The following is a 15,047-nucleotide window of genomic DNA, read 5'->3' as shown; positions in this document are numbered from 1 at the left end:
ATCAGGGCCGAATTCACCGAAAAATAAGATTGTAATGAAAAATTTGATTTCCTTCCTATTTTAGGGTGATGCGTAATGCCGTACGTGAATCTCAATCCGACAGTAAGGTGAAAAAAGAAGGTCAAAAGCAGAAGTCGAAGCAACAGAAGCAGCAAGTTGAGGAAGGTGGTGAACCCAATAAGGTGGAGAAAGCTGCTCAGGAGACAGTTGAAACGCCTTCTATGCCGGAGACGCAGGAAGAGAAGAAGCCAGAATCGACCACAGATGCCAGTTGTGAAGAAAGCAACAACAGTGCACCGTGTGCGTGAATAGATGCATGAATTTTCACGTCGGTACCACCACGTGAAAGGTGAGAAAATTTTGATTTTAATGCTTTTTTTTTATTTTTTTCAAATCCTCCCACAAACACCCCCTGAAAATTCATTTTCTTTTTCATTCACTCTTTTTACGCCTATGAAAAAAATCTTTTGACACCTCGCTCACCTAAAGTATTGAATAATATTTAAAAAAAAATTTCACGAGTGGAAAGGGGGGAAAATGTAGATGTCCAAAGTGCCTCTATTTATTTAAATATCCCCAAAATTACGAAATTCCCCAAAATTTTGCGCCACTCGCGACACTTACGTCACCACACACCCTTGGTGTGTTTGTGTGGAAATTCAATGCTTTCTTTTCACGCACCGTGTGCGTGAATAGATGCATGAATTTTCACGTGGGTACCACCACGTGAAAATTGAAAAGAATATTGAAAAGAAGAAGTTATATATTAGGGAAGAACAGCCTAATTTGGACTGCTCACAAAATATGGTGTAAAATATAAATATTTTTTTTTTTATTTAGTACCATGAATGTTAATTTAAGTCCTTAATTATTTTCGTTATTGTCTATATATAAAGTCTTATCCACATTAAGCACTGGCCGTATAAAAATAAAATAATATGAGGTCTGAATTGGGCCATCCTCCCCTATTACAAAACTTCTTTTTATTATTTTCAAATTATCAGGGCCGAATTCACCGAAAAATAAGATTGTAATGAAAAATTTGATTTCCTTCCTATTTTAGGGTGACGCGTAATGCTGTACGTGAATCTCAATCCGACAGTAAGGTGAAAAAAGAAGGTCAAAAGCAGAAGTCGAAGCAACAGAAGCAGCAAGTTGAGGAAGGTGGTGAACCCAATAAGGTGGAGAAAGCTGCTCAGGAGACAGTTGAAACGCCTTCTATGCCGGAGACGCAGGAAGAGAAGAAGCCAGAATCGACCACAGATGCCAGTTGTGAAGAAAGCAACAACAGTGCACCGTGTGCGTGAATAGATGCATGAATTTTCACGTCGGTACCACCACGTGAAAGGTGAGAAAATTTTGATTATAATGCTTTTTTTTATTTTTTTCAAATCCTCCCACAAACACCCCCTGAAAATTCATTTTCTTTTTCATTCACTCTTTTTACGCCTATGAAAAAATTCTTTTGACACCTCGCTCACCTAAAGTATTGAATAAAATTAAAAAAAAAAATTTCACGAGTGGAAAGGGGGGAAAATGTAGATGTCCAAAGTGCCTCTATTTATTTAAATATCCCCAAAATTACGAAATTCCCCAAAATTTTGCGCCACTCGCGACACTTACGTCACCACACACCCTTGGTGTGTTTGTGTGGAAATTCAATGCTTTCTTTTCACGCACCGTGTGCGTGAATAGATGCATGAATTTTCACGTGGGTACCACCACGTGAAAATTGAAAAGAATATTGAAAAGAAGAAGTTATATATTAGGGAAGAACAGCCTAATTTGGACTGCTCACAAAATATGGTGTAAAATATAAATATTTTTTTTTTATTTAGTACCATGAATGTTAATTTAAGTCCTTAATTATTTTCGTTATTGTCTATATATAAAGTCTTATCCACATTAAGCACTGGCCGTATAAAAATAAAATAATATGAGGTCTGAATTGGGCCATCCTCCCCTATTACAAAACTTCTTCTTTTTATTATTTTCAAATTATCAGGGCCGAATTCACCGAAAAATAAGATTAAACTATTGGCGCTAGTAGCTGTTCATCCGCCGTGGCAGTTTGTTTGCTTTTCCGCGGAAAGAAAAATTCATTTTTCGTAGTTCCTTATAGCTAATTACATCTTATTTATATATTTATTACCCCATTGATTTCCATTAAACGCTTTTCCGGTGAAATTCAGTGAGAAAATTATTTTTGCAATAATTTTTGCTCATTGTGAAATTCCCATAACCTCACTTTCTATTATTTTCTCATCCACAGATCTTCCAGGAGACAGTTGAAACGCCTTCTATGCCGGAGACGCATAAAGAGAAGAAGCCAGAATCGACCACAGATGCCAGTTGTGAAGAAAGCAACAACGGTGAAGGTGCAAACAGGTGTCTTTCACTGTATTATCACGAGAATGGCAACGACAATTGAAGAGAACCTCCAGGAAGACAATTATCTATACCATCGTGTGAGGGATGGCCACATTCGATGTGACCTTGTGGAACAGAACTTCGAAATGACAAAGTTGTAGGACATCTAGTGGAAGGAGCAACGTGATGGTATTAAAGATGCCATTGCAGGGCTGCGGGAACTCAAGGAGGATGACCAGAAGGAATTAACGGATCTCCTTGATTGTCATTTCTGATCCGGAGAAGCAGCCAATTAAGTCAGTGTCCCGGAAGACAAACAAGAGACGCTTCCAGAGCAGATAAACTTTGAGGATTTCACGTAAGTTTCTGTGAAAGATTTTTTTAGAAAAAAATTTATTCTTAAGAACTTTTGAGTTAATTTGTTGAAAAAGAAAGATCTTTTTCTCTTTAAAGAATTCTTGAATAGAGACTGAGAGAAGTTTGTTACTAAATATTTAGGACTTTTCATTGAATTATTTTTAAACAAATAATTATTAGTTTTGTAATGAAAAATTTGATTTCCTTCCTATTTTAGGGTGACGCGTAATGCTGTACGAAAATCTCAATCCGTCAGTAAGGTGAAAAAGGAAGGTCAAGAGCAGAAGCCGGAGCAACAGAAGCAGCAAGTTGAGGAAGGTGGTGAACCCAATAAGGTGGAGAAAGCTGCTCAGGAGACAGTTGAAACGCCTTCGATGCCTGAGACGCCTGAGACAAACGAGAGACGCTTCCAGAGCAGATGAGGATTTGAGGATTTCACGTAAGTTTCTGTGAAAGATTTTTTTTTGAGAAATTTATTTGTTTTTAGAACTTTTGAGTAGGTATCTTCAAAGTGAAAGAAAAGAATTCTTGAGTTAATTTGTTGAGAAAAAAATTCTAAAGAATTCTTGAATAGAGAGTGAGATAAGTTTGTTACTAAACATTTAGGACTTTAGACTTTTCATTGAATTATTATTATTCAAATAATTAATTTTGCAATGAAAAATTTTGATTTTATTTTATCTATTTTAGGGTGATGCGTAATGCCGTACGTGAATCTCAATCCGACAGTAAGGTGAAAAGGGAAGGTCAAGAGCAGAAGCCGGAGCAACAGAAGCAGCAAGTTGAGGAAGGTGGTGAACCCAATAAGGTGGAGAAAGCTGCTCAGGAGACAGTTGAAACGCCTTCGATGCCTGAGACGCCTGAGACAAACGAGAGACGCTTCCAGAGCAGATGAGGATTTGAGGATTTCACGTAAGTTTCTGTGAAAGATTTTTTTTTTGAGAAATTTATTTGTTTTTAGAACTTTTGAGTAGGTATCTTCAAAGTGAAAGAAAAGAATTCTTGAGTTAATTTGTTGAGAAAAAAATTCTAAAGAATTCTTGAATAGAGAGTGAGATAAGTTTGTTACTAAACATTTAGGACTTTAGACTTTTCATTGAATTATTATTATTCAAATAATTAATTTTGCAATGAAAAATTTTGATTTTATTTTATCTATTTTAGGGTGATGCGTAATGCCGTACGTGAATCTCAATCCGACAGTAAGGTGAAAAGGGAAGGTCAAGGGCAGAAGCCGGAGCAACAGAAGCAGCAAGTTGAGGAAGGTGGTGAACCCAATAAGGTGGAGAAAGCTGCTCAGGAGACAGTTGAAACGCCTTCGATGCCTGAGACGCCTGAGACAAACGAGAGACGCTTCCAGAGCAGATGAGGATTTGAGGATTTCACGTAAGTTTCTGTGAAAGATTTTTTTTTGAGAAATTTATTTGTTTTTAGAACTTTTGAGTAGGTATCTTCAAAGTGAAAGAAAAGAATTCTTGAGTTAATTTGTTGAGAAAAAAATTCTAAAGAATTCTTGAATAGAGAGTGAGATAAGTTTGTTACTAAACATTTAGGACTTTAGACTTTTCATTGAATTATTATTATTCAAATAATTAATTTTGTAATGAAAAATTTTGATTTTATTTTATCTATTTTAGGGTGATGCGTAATGCCGTACGTGAATCTCAATCCGACAGTAAGGTGAAAAAGGAAGGTCAAGGGCAGAAGCCGGAGCAACAGAAGCAGCAAGTTGAGGAAGGTGGTGAACCCAATAAGGTGGAGAAAGCTGCTCAGGAGACAGTTGAAACGCCTTCTATGCCGGAGACGCAGGAAAAGAAGAAGCCAGAATCGACCACAGATGCCAGTTGTGAAGAAAGCAACAACGGTGCACCGTGTGCGTGAATAGATGCATGAATTTTCACGTGGGTACCACCACGTGAAAGGTGAGAAAATTTCGATTTTAATGCTTTTTTTTTTGTTCAAATCCTCCCACAAACACCCCCTGAAAATTCATTTTCTTTTTCATTCACTCTTTTTTCGCCTATGAAAAAATTCTTTTGACACCTCGCTCACCTAAAGTATTGAATAAAATTAAAAAAAAAATTTCACGAGTGGAAAGGGGGGAAAATGTAGGTGTCCAAAGTGCCTCTATTTATTTAAATATCCCCAAAATTACGAAATTCCCCAAAATTTTGCGCCACTCGCGACACTTACGTCACCACACACCCTTGGTGTGTTTGTGTGGAAATTCAATGCTTTCTTTTCACGCACCGTGTGCGTGAATAGATGCATGAATTTTCACGTGGGTACCACCACGTGAAAATTGAAAAGAATATTGAAAAGAAGAAGTTATATATTAGGGAAGAACAGCCTAATTTGGACTGCTCACAAAATATGGTGTAAAATATAAATATTTTTTTTTTATTTAGTACCATGAATGTTAATTTAAGTCCTTAATTATTTTCGTTATTGTCTATATATAAAGTCTTATCCACATTAAGCACTGGCCGTATAAAAATAAAATAATATGAGGTCTGAATTGGGCCATCCTCCCCTATTACAAAACTTCTTTTTATTATTTTCAAATTATCAGGGCCGAATTCACCGAAAAATAAGATTGTAATGAAAAATTTGATTTCCTTCCTATTTTAGGGTGACGCGTAATGCTGTACGTGAATCTCAATCCGACAGTAAGGTGAAAAAAGAAGGTCAAAAGCAGAAGTCGAAGCAACAGAAGCAGCAAGTTGAGGAAGGTGGTGAACCCAATAAGGTGGAGAAAGCTGCTCAGGAGACAGTTGAAACGCCTTCTATGCCGGAGACGCAGGAAGAGAAGAAGCCAGAATCGACCACAGATGCCAGTTGTGAAGAAAGCAACAACGGTGCACCGTGTGCGTGAATAGATGCATGAATTTTCACGTCGGTACCACCACGTGAAAGGTGAGAAAATTTTGATTTTAATGCTTTTTTTTATTTTTTTCAAATCCTCCCACAAACATCCCCTGAAAATTCATTTTCTTTTTCATTCACTCTTTTTACGCCTATGAAAAAAATCTTTTGACACCTCGCTCACCTAAAGTATTGAATAAAATTAAAAAAAAAATTTCACGAGTGGAAAGGGGGGAAAATGTAGATGTCCAAAGTGCCTCTATTTATTTAAATATCCCCAAAATTACGAAATTCCCCAAAATTTTGCGCCACTCGCGACACTTACGTCACCACACACCCTTGGTGTGTTTGTGTGGAAATTCAATGCTTTCTTTTCACGCACCGTGTGCGTGAATAGATGCATGAATTTTCACGTGGGTACCACCACGTGAAAATTGAAAAGAATATTGAAAAGAAGAAGTTATATATTAGGGAAGAACAGCCTAATTTGGACTGCTCACAAAATATGGTGTAAAATATAAATATTTTTTTTTTATTTAGTACCATGAATGTTAATTTAAGTCCTTAATTATTTTCGTTATTGTCTATATATAAAGTCTTATCCACATTAAGCACTGGCCGTATAAAAATAAAATAATATGAGGTCTGAATTGGGCCATCCTCCCCTATTACAAAACTTCTTTTTATTATTTTCAAATTATCAGGGCCGAATTCACCGAAAAATAAGATTGTAATGAAAAATTTGATTTCCTTCCTATTTTAGGGTGACGCGTAATGCTGTACGTGAATCTCAATCCGACAGTAAGGTGAAAAAAGAAGGTCAAAAGCAGAAGTCGAAGCAACAGAAGCAGCAAGTTGAGGAAGGTGGTGAACCCAATAAGGTGGAGAAAGCTGCTCAGGAGACAGTTGAAACGCCTTCTATGCCGGAGACGCAGGAAGAGAAGAAGCCAGAATCGACCACAGATGCCAGTTGTGAAGAAAGCAACAACGGTGCACCGTGTGCGTGAATAGATGCATGAATTTTCACGTCGGTACCACCACGTGAAAGGTGAGAAAATTTTGATTTTAATGCTTTTTTTTATTTTTTTCAAATCCTCCCACAAACATCCCCTGAAAATTCATTTTCTTTTTCATTCACTCTTTTTACGCCTATGAAAAAAATCTTTTGACACCTCGCTCACCTAAAGTATTGAATAAAATTAAAAAAAAAATTTCACGAGTGGAAAGGGGGGAAAATGTAGATGTCCAAAGTGCCTCTATTTATTTAAATATCCCCAAAATTACGAAATTCCCCAAAATTTTGCGCCACTCGCGACACTTACGTCACCACACACCCTTGGTGTGTTTGTGTGGAAATTCAATGCTTTCTTTTCACGCACCGTGTGCGTGAATAGATGCATGAATTTTCACGTGGGTACCACCACGTGAAAATTGAAAAGAATATTGAAAAGAAGAAGTTATATATTAGGGAAGAACAGCCTAATTTGGACTGCTCACAAAATATGGTGTAAAATATAAATATTTTTTTTTTATTTAGTACCATGAATGTTAATTTAAGTCCTTAATTATTTTCGTTATTGTCTATATATAAAGTCTTATCCACATTAAGCACTGGCCGTATAAAAATAAAATAATATGAGGTCTGAATTGGGCCATCCTCCCCTATTACAAAACTTCTTTTTATTATTTTCAAATTATCAGGGCCGAATTCACCGAAAAATAAGATTGTAATGAAAAATTTGATTTCCTTCCTATTTTAGGGTGATGCGTAATGCCGTACGTGAATCTCAATCCGACAGTAAGGTGAAAAAAGAAGGTCAAAAGCAGAAGTCGAAGCAACAGAAGCAGCAAGTTGAGGAAGGTGGTGAACCCAATAAGGTGGAGAAAGCTGCTCAGGGGACAGTTGAAACGCCTTCTATGCCGGAGACGCAGGAAGAGAAGAAGCCAGAATCGACCACAGATGCCAGTTGTGAAGAAAGCAACAACGGTGCACCGTGTGCGTGAATAGATGCATGAATTTTCACGTCGGTACCACCACGTGAAAGGTGAGAAAATTTTGATTTTAATGCTTTTTTTTATTTTTTTCAAATCCTCCCACAAACACCCCCTGAAAATTCATTTTCTTTTTCATTCACTCTTTTTACGCCTATGAAAAAATTCTTTTGACACCTCGCTCACCTAAAGTATTGAATAAAATTTAAAAAAAAATTTCACGAGTGGAAAGGGGGGAAAATGTAGATGTCCAAAGTGCCTCTATTTATTTAAATATCCCCAAAATTACGAAATTCCCCAAAATTTTGCGCCACTCGCGACACTTACGTCACCACACACCCTTGGTGTGTTTGTGTGGAAATTCAATGCTTTCTTTTCACGCACCGTGTGCGTGAATAGATGCATGAATTTTCACGTGGGTACCACCACGTGAAAATTGAAAAGAATATTGAAAAGAAGAAGTTATATATTAGGGAAGAACAGCCTAATTTGGACTGCTCACAAAATATGGTGTAAAATATAAATATTTTTTTTTTATTTAGTACCATGAATGTTAATTTAAGTCCTTAATTATTTTCGTTATTGTCTATATATAAAGTCTTATCCACATTAAGCACTGGCCGTATAAAAATAAAATAATATGAGGTCTGAATTGGGCCATCCTCCCCTATTACAAAACTTCTTTTTATTATTTTCAAATTATCAGGGCCGAATTCACCGAAAAATAAGATTGTAATGAAAAATTTGATTTCCTTCCTATTTTAGGGTGACGCGTAATGCTGTACGTGAATCTCAATCCGACAGTAAGGTGAAAAAAGAAGGTCAAAAGCAGAAGTCGAAGCAACAGAAGCAGCAAGTTGAGGAAGGTGGTGAACCCAATAAGGTGGAGAAAGCTGCTCAGGAGACAGTTGAAACGCCTTCTATGCCGGAGACGCAGGAAGAGAAGAAGCCAGAATCGACCACAGATGCCAGTTGTGAAGAAAGCAACAACGGTGCACCGTGTGCGTGAATAGATGCATGAATTTTCACGTCGGTACCACCACGTGAAAGGTGAGAAAATTTTGATTTTAATGCTTTTTTTTATTTTTTTCAAATCCTCCCACAAACATCCCCTGAAAATTCATTTTCTTTTTCATTCACTCTTTTTACGCCTATGAAAAAAATCTTTTGACACCTCGCTCACCTAAAGTATTGAATAAAATTAAAAAAAAAATTTCACGAGTGGAAAGGGGGGAAAATGTAGATGTCCAAAGTGCCTCTATTTATTTAAATATCCCCAAAATTACGAAATTCCCCAAAATTTTGCGCCACTCGCGACACTTACGTCACCACACACCCTTGGTGTGTTTGTGTGGAAATTCAATGCTTTCTTTTCACGCACCGTGTGCGTGAATAGATGCATGAATTTTCACGTGGGTACCACCACGTGAAAATTGAAAAGAATATTGAAAAGAAGAAGTTATATATTAGGGAAGAACAGCCTAATTTGGACTGCTCACAAAATATGGTGTAAAATATAAATATTTTTTTTTTATTTAGTACCATGAATGTTAATTTAAGTCCTTAATTATTTTCGTTATTGTCTATATATAAAGTCTTATCCACATTAAGCACTGGCCGTATAAAAATAAAATAATATGAGGTCTGAATTGGGCCATCCTCCCCTATTACAAAACTTCTTTTTATTATTTTCAAATTATCAGGGCCGAATTCACCGAAAAATAAGATTGTAATGAAAAATTTGATTTCCTTCCTATTTTAGGGTGACGCGTAATGCTGTACGTGAATCTCAATCCGACAGTAAGGTGAAAAAGGAAGGTCAAGGGCAGAAGCCGGAGCAACAGAAGCAGCAAGTTGAGGAAGGTGGTGAACCCAATAAGGTGGAGAAAGCTGCTCAGGAGACAGTTGAAACGCCTGAGACAAACGAGAGACGCTTCCAGAGCAGATGAGGATTTGAGGATTTCACGTAAGTTTCTGTGAAAGATTTTTTTTTTGAGAAATTTATTTGTTTTTAGAACTTTTGAGTAGGTATCTTCAAAGTGAAAGAAAAGAATTCTTGAGTTAATTTGTTGAGAAAAAAATTCTAAAGAATTCTTGAATAGAGAGTGAGATAAGTTTGTTACTAAACATTTAGGACTTTAGACTTTTCATTGAATTATTATTATTCAAATAATTAATTTTGCAATGAAAAATTTTGATTTTATTTTATCTATTTTAGGGTGATGCGTAATGCCGTACGTGAATCTCAATCCGACAGTAAGGTGAAAAGGGAAGGTCAAGAGCAGAAGCCGGAGCAACAGAAGCAGCAAGTTGAGGAAGGTGGTGAACCCAATAAGGTGGAGAAAGCTGCTCAGGAGACAGTTGAAACGCCTTCGATGCCTGAGACGCCTGAGACAAACGAGAGACGCTTCCAGAGCAGATGAGGATTTGAGGATTTCACGTAAGTTTCTGTGAAAGATTTTTTTTTTGAGAAATTTATTTGTTTTTAGAACTTTTGAGTAGGTATCTTCAAAGTGAAAGAAAAGAATTCTTGAGTTAATTTGTTGAGAAAAAAATTCTAAAGAATTCTTGAATAGAGAGTGAGATAAGTTTGTTACTAAACATTTAGGACTTTAGACTTTTCATTGAATTATTATTATTCAAATAATTAATTTTGCAATGAAAAATTTTGATTTTATTTTATCTATTTTAGGGTGATGCGTAATGCCGTACGTGAATCTCAATCCGACAGTAAAGTGAAAAGGGAAGGTCAAGGGCAGAAGCCGGAGCAACAGAAGCAGCAAGTTGAGGAAGGTGGTGAACCCAATAAGGTGGAGAAAGCTGCTCAGGAGACAGTTGAAACGCCTTCGATGCCTGAGACGCCTGAGACAAACGAGAGACGCTTCCAGAGCAGATGAGGATTTGAGGATTTCACGTAAGTTTCTGTGAAAGATTTTTTTTTGAGAAATTTATTTGTTTTTAGAACTTTTGAGTAGGTATCTTCAAAGTGAAAGAAAAGAATTCTTGAGTTAATTTGTTGAGAAAAAAATTCTAAAGAATTCTTGAATAGAGAGTGAGATAAGTTTGTTACTAAACATTTAGGACTTTAGACTTTTCATTGAATTATTATTATTCAAATAATTAATTTTGTAATGAAAAATTTTGATTTTATTTTATCTATTTTAGGGTGATGCGTAATGCCGTACGTGAATCTCAATCCGACAGTAAGGTGAAAAGGGAAGGTCAAGGGCAGAAGCCGGAGCAACAGAAGCAGCAAGTTGAGGAAGGTGGTGAACCCAATAAGGTGGAGAAAGCTGCTCAGGAGACAGTTGAAACGCCTTCTATGCCGGAGACGCAGGAAGAGAAGAAGCCAGAATCGACCACAGATGCCAGTTGTGAAGAAAGCAACAACGGTGCACCGTGTGCGTGAATAGATGCATGAATTTTCACGTCGGTACCACCACGTGAAAGGTGAGAAAATTTTGATTTTAATGCTTTTTTTTTTTGTTCAAATCCTCCCACAAACACCCCCTGAAAATTCATTTTCTTTTTCATTCACTCTTTTTTCGCCTATGAAAAAATTCTTTTGACACCTCGCTCACCTAAAGTATTGAATAAAATTAAAAAAAAAAAAAAATTCACGAGTGGAAAGGGGGAAAATGTAGATGTCCAAAGTGCCTCTATTTATTTAAATATCCCCAAAATTACGAAATTCCCCAAAATTTTGCGCCACTCGCGACACTTACGTCACCACACACCCTTGGTGTGTTTGTGTGGAAATTCAATGCTTTCTTTTCACGCACCGTGTGCGTGAATAGATGCATGAATTTTCACGTGGGTACCACCACGTGAAAATTGAAAAGAATATTGAAAAGAAGAAGTTATATATTAGGGAAGAACAGCCTAATTTGGACTGCTCACAAAATATGGTGTAAAATATAAATATTTTTTTTTTATTTAGTACCATGAATGTTAATTTAAGTCCTTAATTATTTTCGTTATTGTCTATATATAAAGTCTTATCCACATTAAGCACTGGCCGTATAAAAATAAAATAATATGAGGTCTGAATTGGGCCATCCTCCCCTATTACAAAACTTCTTTTTATTATTTTCAAATTATCAGGGCCGAATTCACCGAAAAATAAGATTGTAATGAAAAATTTGATTTCCTTCCTATTTTAGGGTGACGCGTAATGCTGTACGTGAATCTCAATCCGACAGTAAGGTGAAAAAGGAAGGTCAAGGGCAGAAGCCGGAGCAACAGAAGCAGCAAGTTGAGGAAGGTGGTGAACCCAATAAGGTGGAGAAAGCTGCTCAGGAGACAGTTGAAACGCCTGAGGCAAACGAGAGACGCTTCCAGAGCAGATGAGGATTTGAGGATTTCACGTAAGTTTCTGTGAAAGATTTTTTTTTGAGAAATTTATTTGTTTTTAGAACTTTTGAGTAGGTATCTTCAAAGTGAAAGAAAAGAATTCTTGAGTTAATTTGTTGAGAAAAAAATTCTAAAGAATTCTTGAATAGAGAGTGAGATAAGTTTGTTACTAAACATTTAGGACTTTAGACTTTTCATTGAATTATTATTATTCAAATAATTAATTTTGTAATGAAAAATTTTGATTTTATTTTATCTATTTTAGGGTGATGCGTAATGCCGTACGTGAATCTCAATCCGACAGTAAGGTGAAAAGGGAAGGTCAAGGGCAGAAGCCGGAGCAACAGAAGCAGCAAGTTGAGGAAGGTGGTGAACCCAATAAGGTGGAGAAAGCTGCTCAGGAGACAGTTGAAACGCCTTCTATGCCGGAGACGCGCCAGAATCGACCACAGATGCCAGTTGTGAAGAAAGCAACAACGGTGCACCGTGTGCGTGAATAGATGCATGAATTTTCACGTGGGTACCACCACGTGAAAGGTGAGAAAATTTTGATTTTAATGCTTTTTTTTATTTTTTTCAAATCCTCCCACAAATACCCCCTGAAAATTCATTTTCTTTTTCATTCACTCTTTTTACGCCTATGAAAGAAATCTTTTGACACCTCGCTCACCTAAAGTATTGAATAAAATTTAAAAAAAAATTTCACGAGTGGAAAGGGGGGAAAATGTAGATGTCCAAAGTGCCTCTATTTATTTAAATATCCCCAAAATTACGAAATTCCCCAAAATTTTGCGCCACTCGCGACACTTACGTCACCACACACCCTTGGTGTGTTTGTGTGGAAATTCAATGCTTTCTTTTCACGCACCGTGTGCGTGAATAGATGCATGAATTTTCACGTGGGTACCACCACGTGAAAATTGAAAAGAATATTGAAAAGAAGAAGTTATATATTAGGGAAGAACAGCCTAATTTGGACTGCTCACAAAATATGGTGTAAAATATAAATATTTTTTTTTTATTTAGTACCATGAATGTTAATTTAAGTCCTTAATTATTTTCGTTATTGTCTATATATAAAGTCTTATCCACATTAAGCACTGGCCGTATAAAAATAAAATAATATGAGGTCTGAATTGGGCCATCCTCCCCTATTACAAAACTTCTTTTTATTATTTTCAAATTATCAGGGCCGAATTCACCGAAAAATAAGATTGTAATGAAAAATTTAATTTCCTTCCTATTTTAGGGTGACGCGTAATGCTGTACGTGAATCTCAATCCGACAGTAAGGTGAAAAGGGAAGGTCAAGAGCAGAAGCCGGAGCAACAGAAGCAGCAAGTTGAGGAAGGTGGTGAACCCAATAAGGTGGAGAAAGCTGCTCAGGAGACAGTTGAAACGCCTTCTATGCCGGAGACGCCTGAGACAAACGAGAGACGCTTCCAGAGCAGATGAGGATTTGAGGATTTCACGTAAGTTTCTGTGAAAGATTTTTTTTTGAGAAATTTATTTGTTTTTAGAACTTTTGAGTAGGTATCTTCAAAGTGAAAGAAAAGAATTCTTGAGTTAATTTGTTGAGAAAAAAATTCTAAAGAATTCTTGAATAGAGAGTGAGATAAGTTTGTTACTAAACATTTAGGACTTTAGACTTTTCATTGAATTATTATTATTCAAATAATTAATTTTGCAATGAAAAATTTTGATTTTATTTTATCTATTTTAGGGTGATGCGTAATGCCGTACGTGAATCTCAATCCGACAGTAAAGTGAAAAGGGAAGGTCAAGGGCAGAAGCCGGAGCAACAGAAGCAGCAAGTTGAGGAAGGTGGTGAACCCAATAAGGTGGAGAAAGCTGCTCAGGAGACAGTTGAAACGCCTTCGATGCCTGAGACGCCTGAGACAAACGAGAGACGCTTCCAGAGCAGATGAGGATTTGAGGATTTCACGTAAGTTTCTGTGAAAGATTTTTTTTTGAGAAATTTATTTGTTTTTAGAACTTTTGAGTAGGTATCTTCAAAGTGAAAGAAAAGAATTCTTGAGTTAATTTGTTGAGAAAAAAATTCTAAAGAATTCTTGAATAGAGAGTGAGATAAGTTTGTTACTAAACATTTAGGACTTTAGACTTTTCATTGAATTATTATTATTCAAATAATTAATTTTGTAATGAAAAATTTTGATTTTATTTTATCTATTTTAGGGTGATGCGTAATGCCGTACGTGAATCTCAATCCGACAGTAAGGTGAAAAGGGAAGGTCAAGGGCAGAAGCCGGAGCAACAGAAGCAGCAAGTTGAGGAAGGTGGTGAACCCAATAAGGTGGAGAAAGCTGCTCAGGAGACAGTTGAAACGCCTTCTATGCCGGAGACGCAGGAAGAGAAGAAGCCAGAATCGACCACAGATGCCAGTTGTGAAGAAAGCAACAACGGTGCACCGTGTGCGTGAATAGATGCATGAATTTTCACGTCGGTACCACCACGTGAAAGGTGAGAAAATTTTGATTTTAATGCTTTTTTTTTTTTGTTCAAATCCTCCCACAAACACCCCCTGAAAATTCATTTTCTTTTTCATTCACTCTTTTTTCGCCTATGAAAAAATTCTTTTGACACCTCGCTCACCTAAAGTATTGAATAAAATTAAAAAAAAAAAAAAATTCACGAGTGGAAAGGGGGAAAATGTAGATGTCCAAAGTGCCTCTATTTATTTAAATATCCCCAAAATTACGAAATTCCCCAAAATTTTGCGCCACTCGCGACACTTACGTCACCACACACCCTTGGTGTGTTTGTGTGGAAATTCAATGCTTTCTTTTCACGCACCGTGTGCGTGAATAGATGCATGAATTTTCACGTGGGTACCACCACGTGAAAATTGAAAAGAATATTGAAAAGAAGAAGTTATATATTAGGGAAGAACAGCCTAATTTGGACTGCTCACAAAATATGGTGTAAAATATAAATATTTTTTTTTTATTTAGTACCATGAATGTTAATTTAAGTCCTTAATTATTTTCGTTATTGTCTATATATAAAGTCTTATCCACATTAAGCACTGGCCGTATAAAAATAAAATAATATGAGGTCTGAATTGGGCCATCCTCCCCTATTACAAAACTT

The 15,047-nt window shown here is 36.5% G+C and overlaps 1 long non-coding RNA gene across 1 annotated transcript in view; it reads left to right on the top strand.

The window, feature by feature from the left end:
• LOC129793438 (uncharacterized) overlaps positions 1–15,034 on the top strand; it is a 44,727-nt gene extending 29,693 nt beyond the window's left edge. Inside the window, exons 24-42 of the long non-coding RNA XR_008750907.1 lie at positions 65–349; positions 1,064–1,348; positions 2,273–2,728; positions 2,945–3,166; positions 3,418–3,639; positions 3,892–4,113; positions 4,365–4,649; positions 5,359–5,643; positions 6,356–7,637; positions 8,350–8,634; positions 9,347–9,389; positions 9,846–10,024; positions 10,277–10,498; positions 10,750–11,034; positions 11,748–11,951; positions 12,203–12,474; positions 13,187–13,408; positions 13,660–13,881; positions 14,133–15,034. This is a non-coding gene — a long non-coding RNA (uncharacterized LOC129793438). The remainder of the gene's footprint in view (positions 1–64; positions 350–1,063; positions 1,349–2,272; positions 2,729–2,944; positions 3,167–3,417; positions 3,640–3,891; positions 4,114–4,364; positions 4,650–5,358; positions 5,644–6,355; positions 7,638–8,349; positions 8,635–9,346; positions 9,390–9,845; positions 10,025–10,276; positions 10,499–10,749; positions 11,035–11,747; positions 11,952–12,202; positions 12,475–13,186; positions 13,409–13,659; positions 13,882–14,132) is intronic.
• Positions 15,035–15,047: the final 13 nt, after the last annotated feature.

The sequence above is a fragment of the Lutzomyia longipalpis genome, chromosome 3, assembly GCF_024334085.1.
Source record: "Lutzomyia longipalpis isolate SR_M1_2022 chromosome 3, ASM2433408v1".
Lineage (NCBI taxonomy): Eukaryota > Metazoa > Arthropoda > Insecta > Diptera > Psychodidae > Lutzomyia > Lutzomyia longipalpis.
The sequence above is the reverse complement of the archived record's forward strand: the minus strand, read 5'-3'. Positions and strand labels throughout refer to the sequence as shown.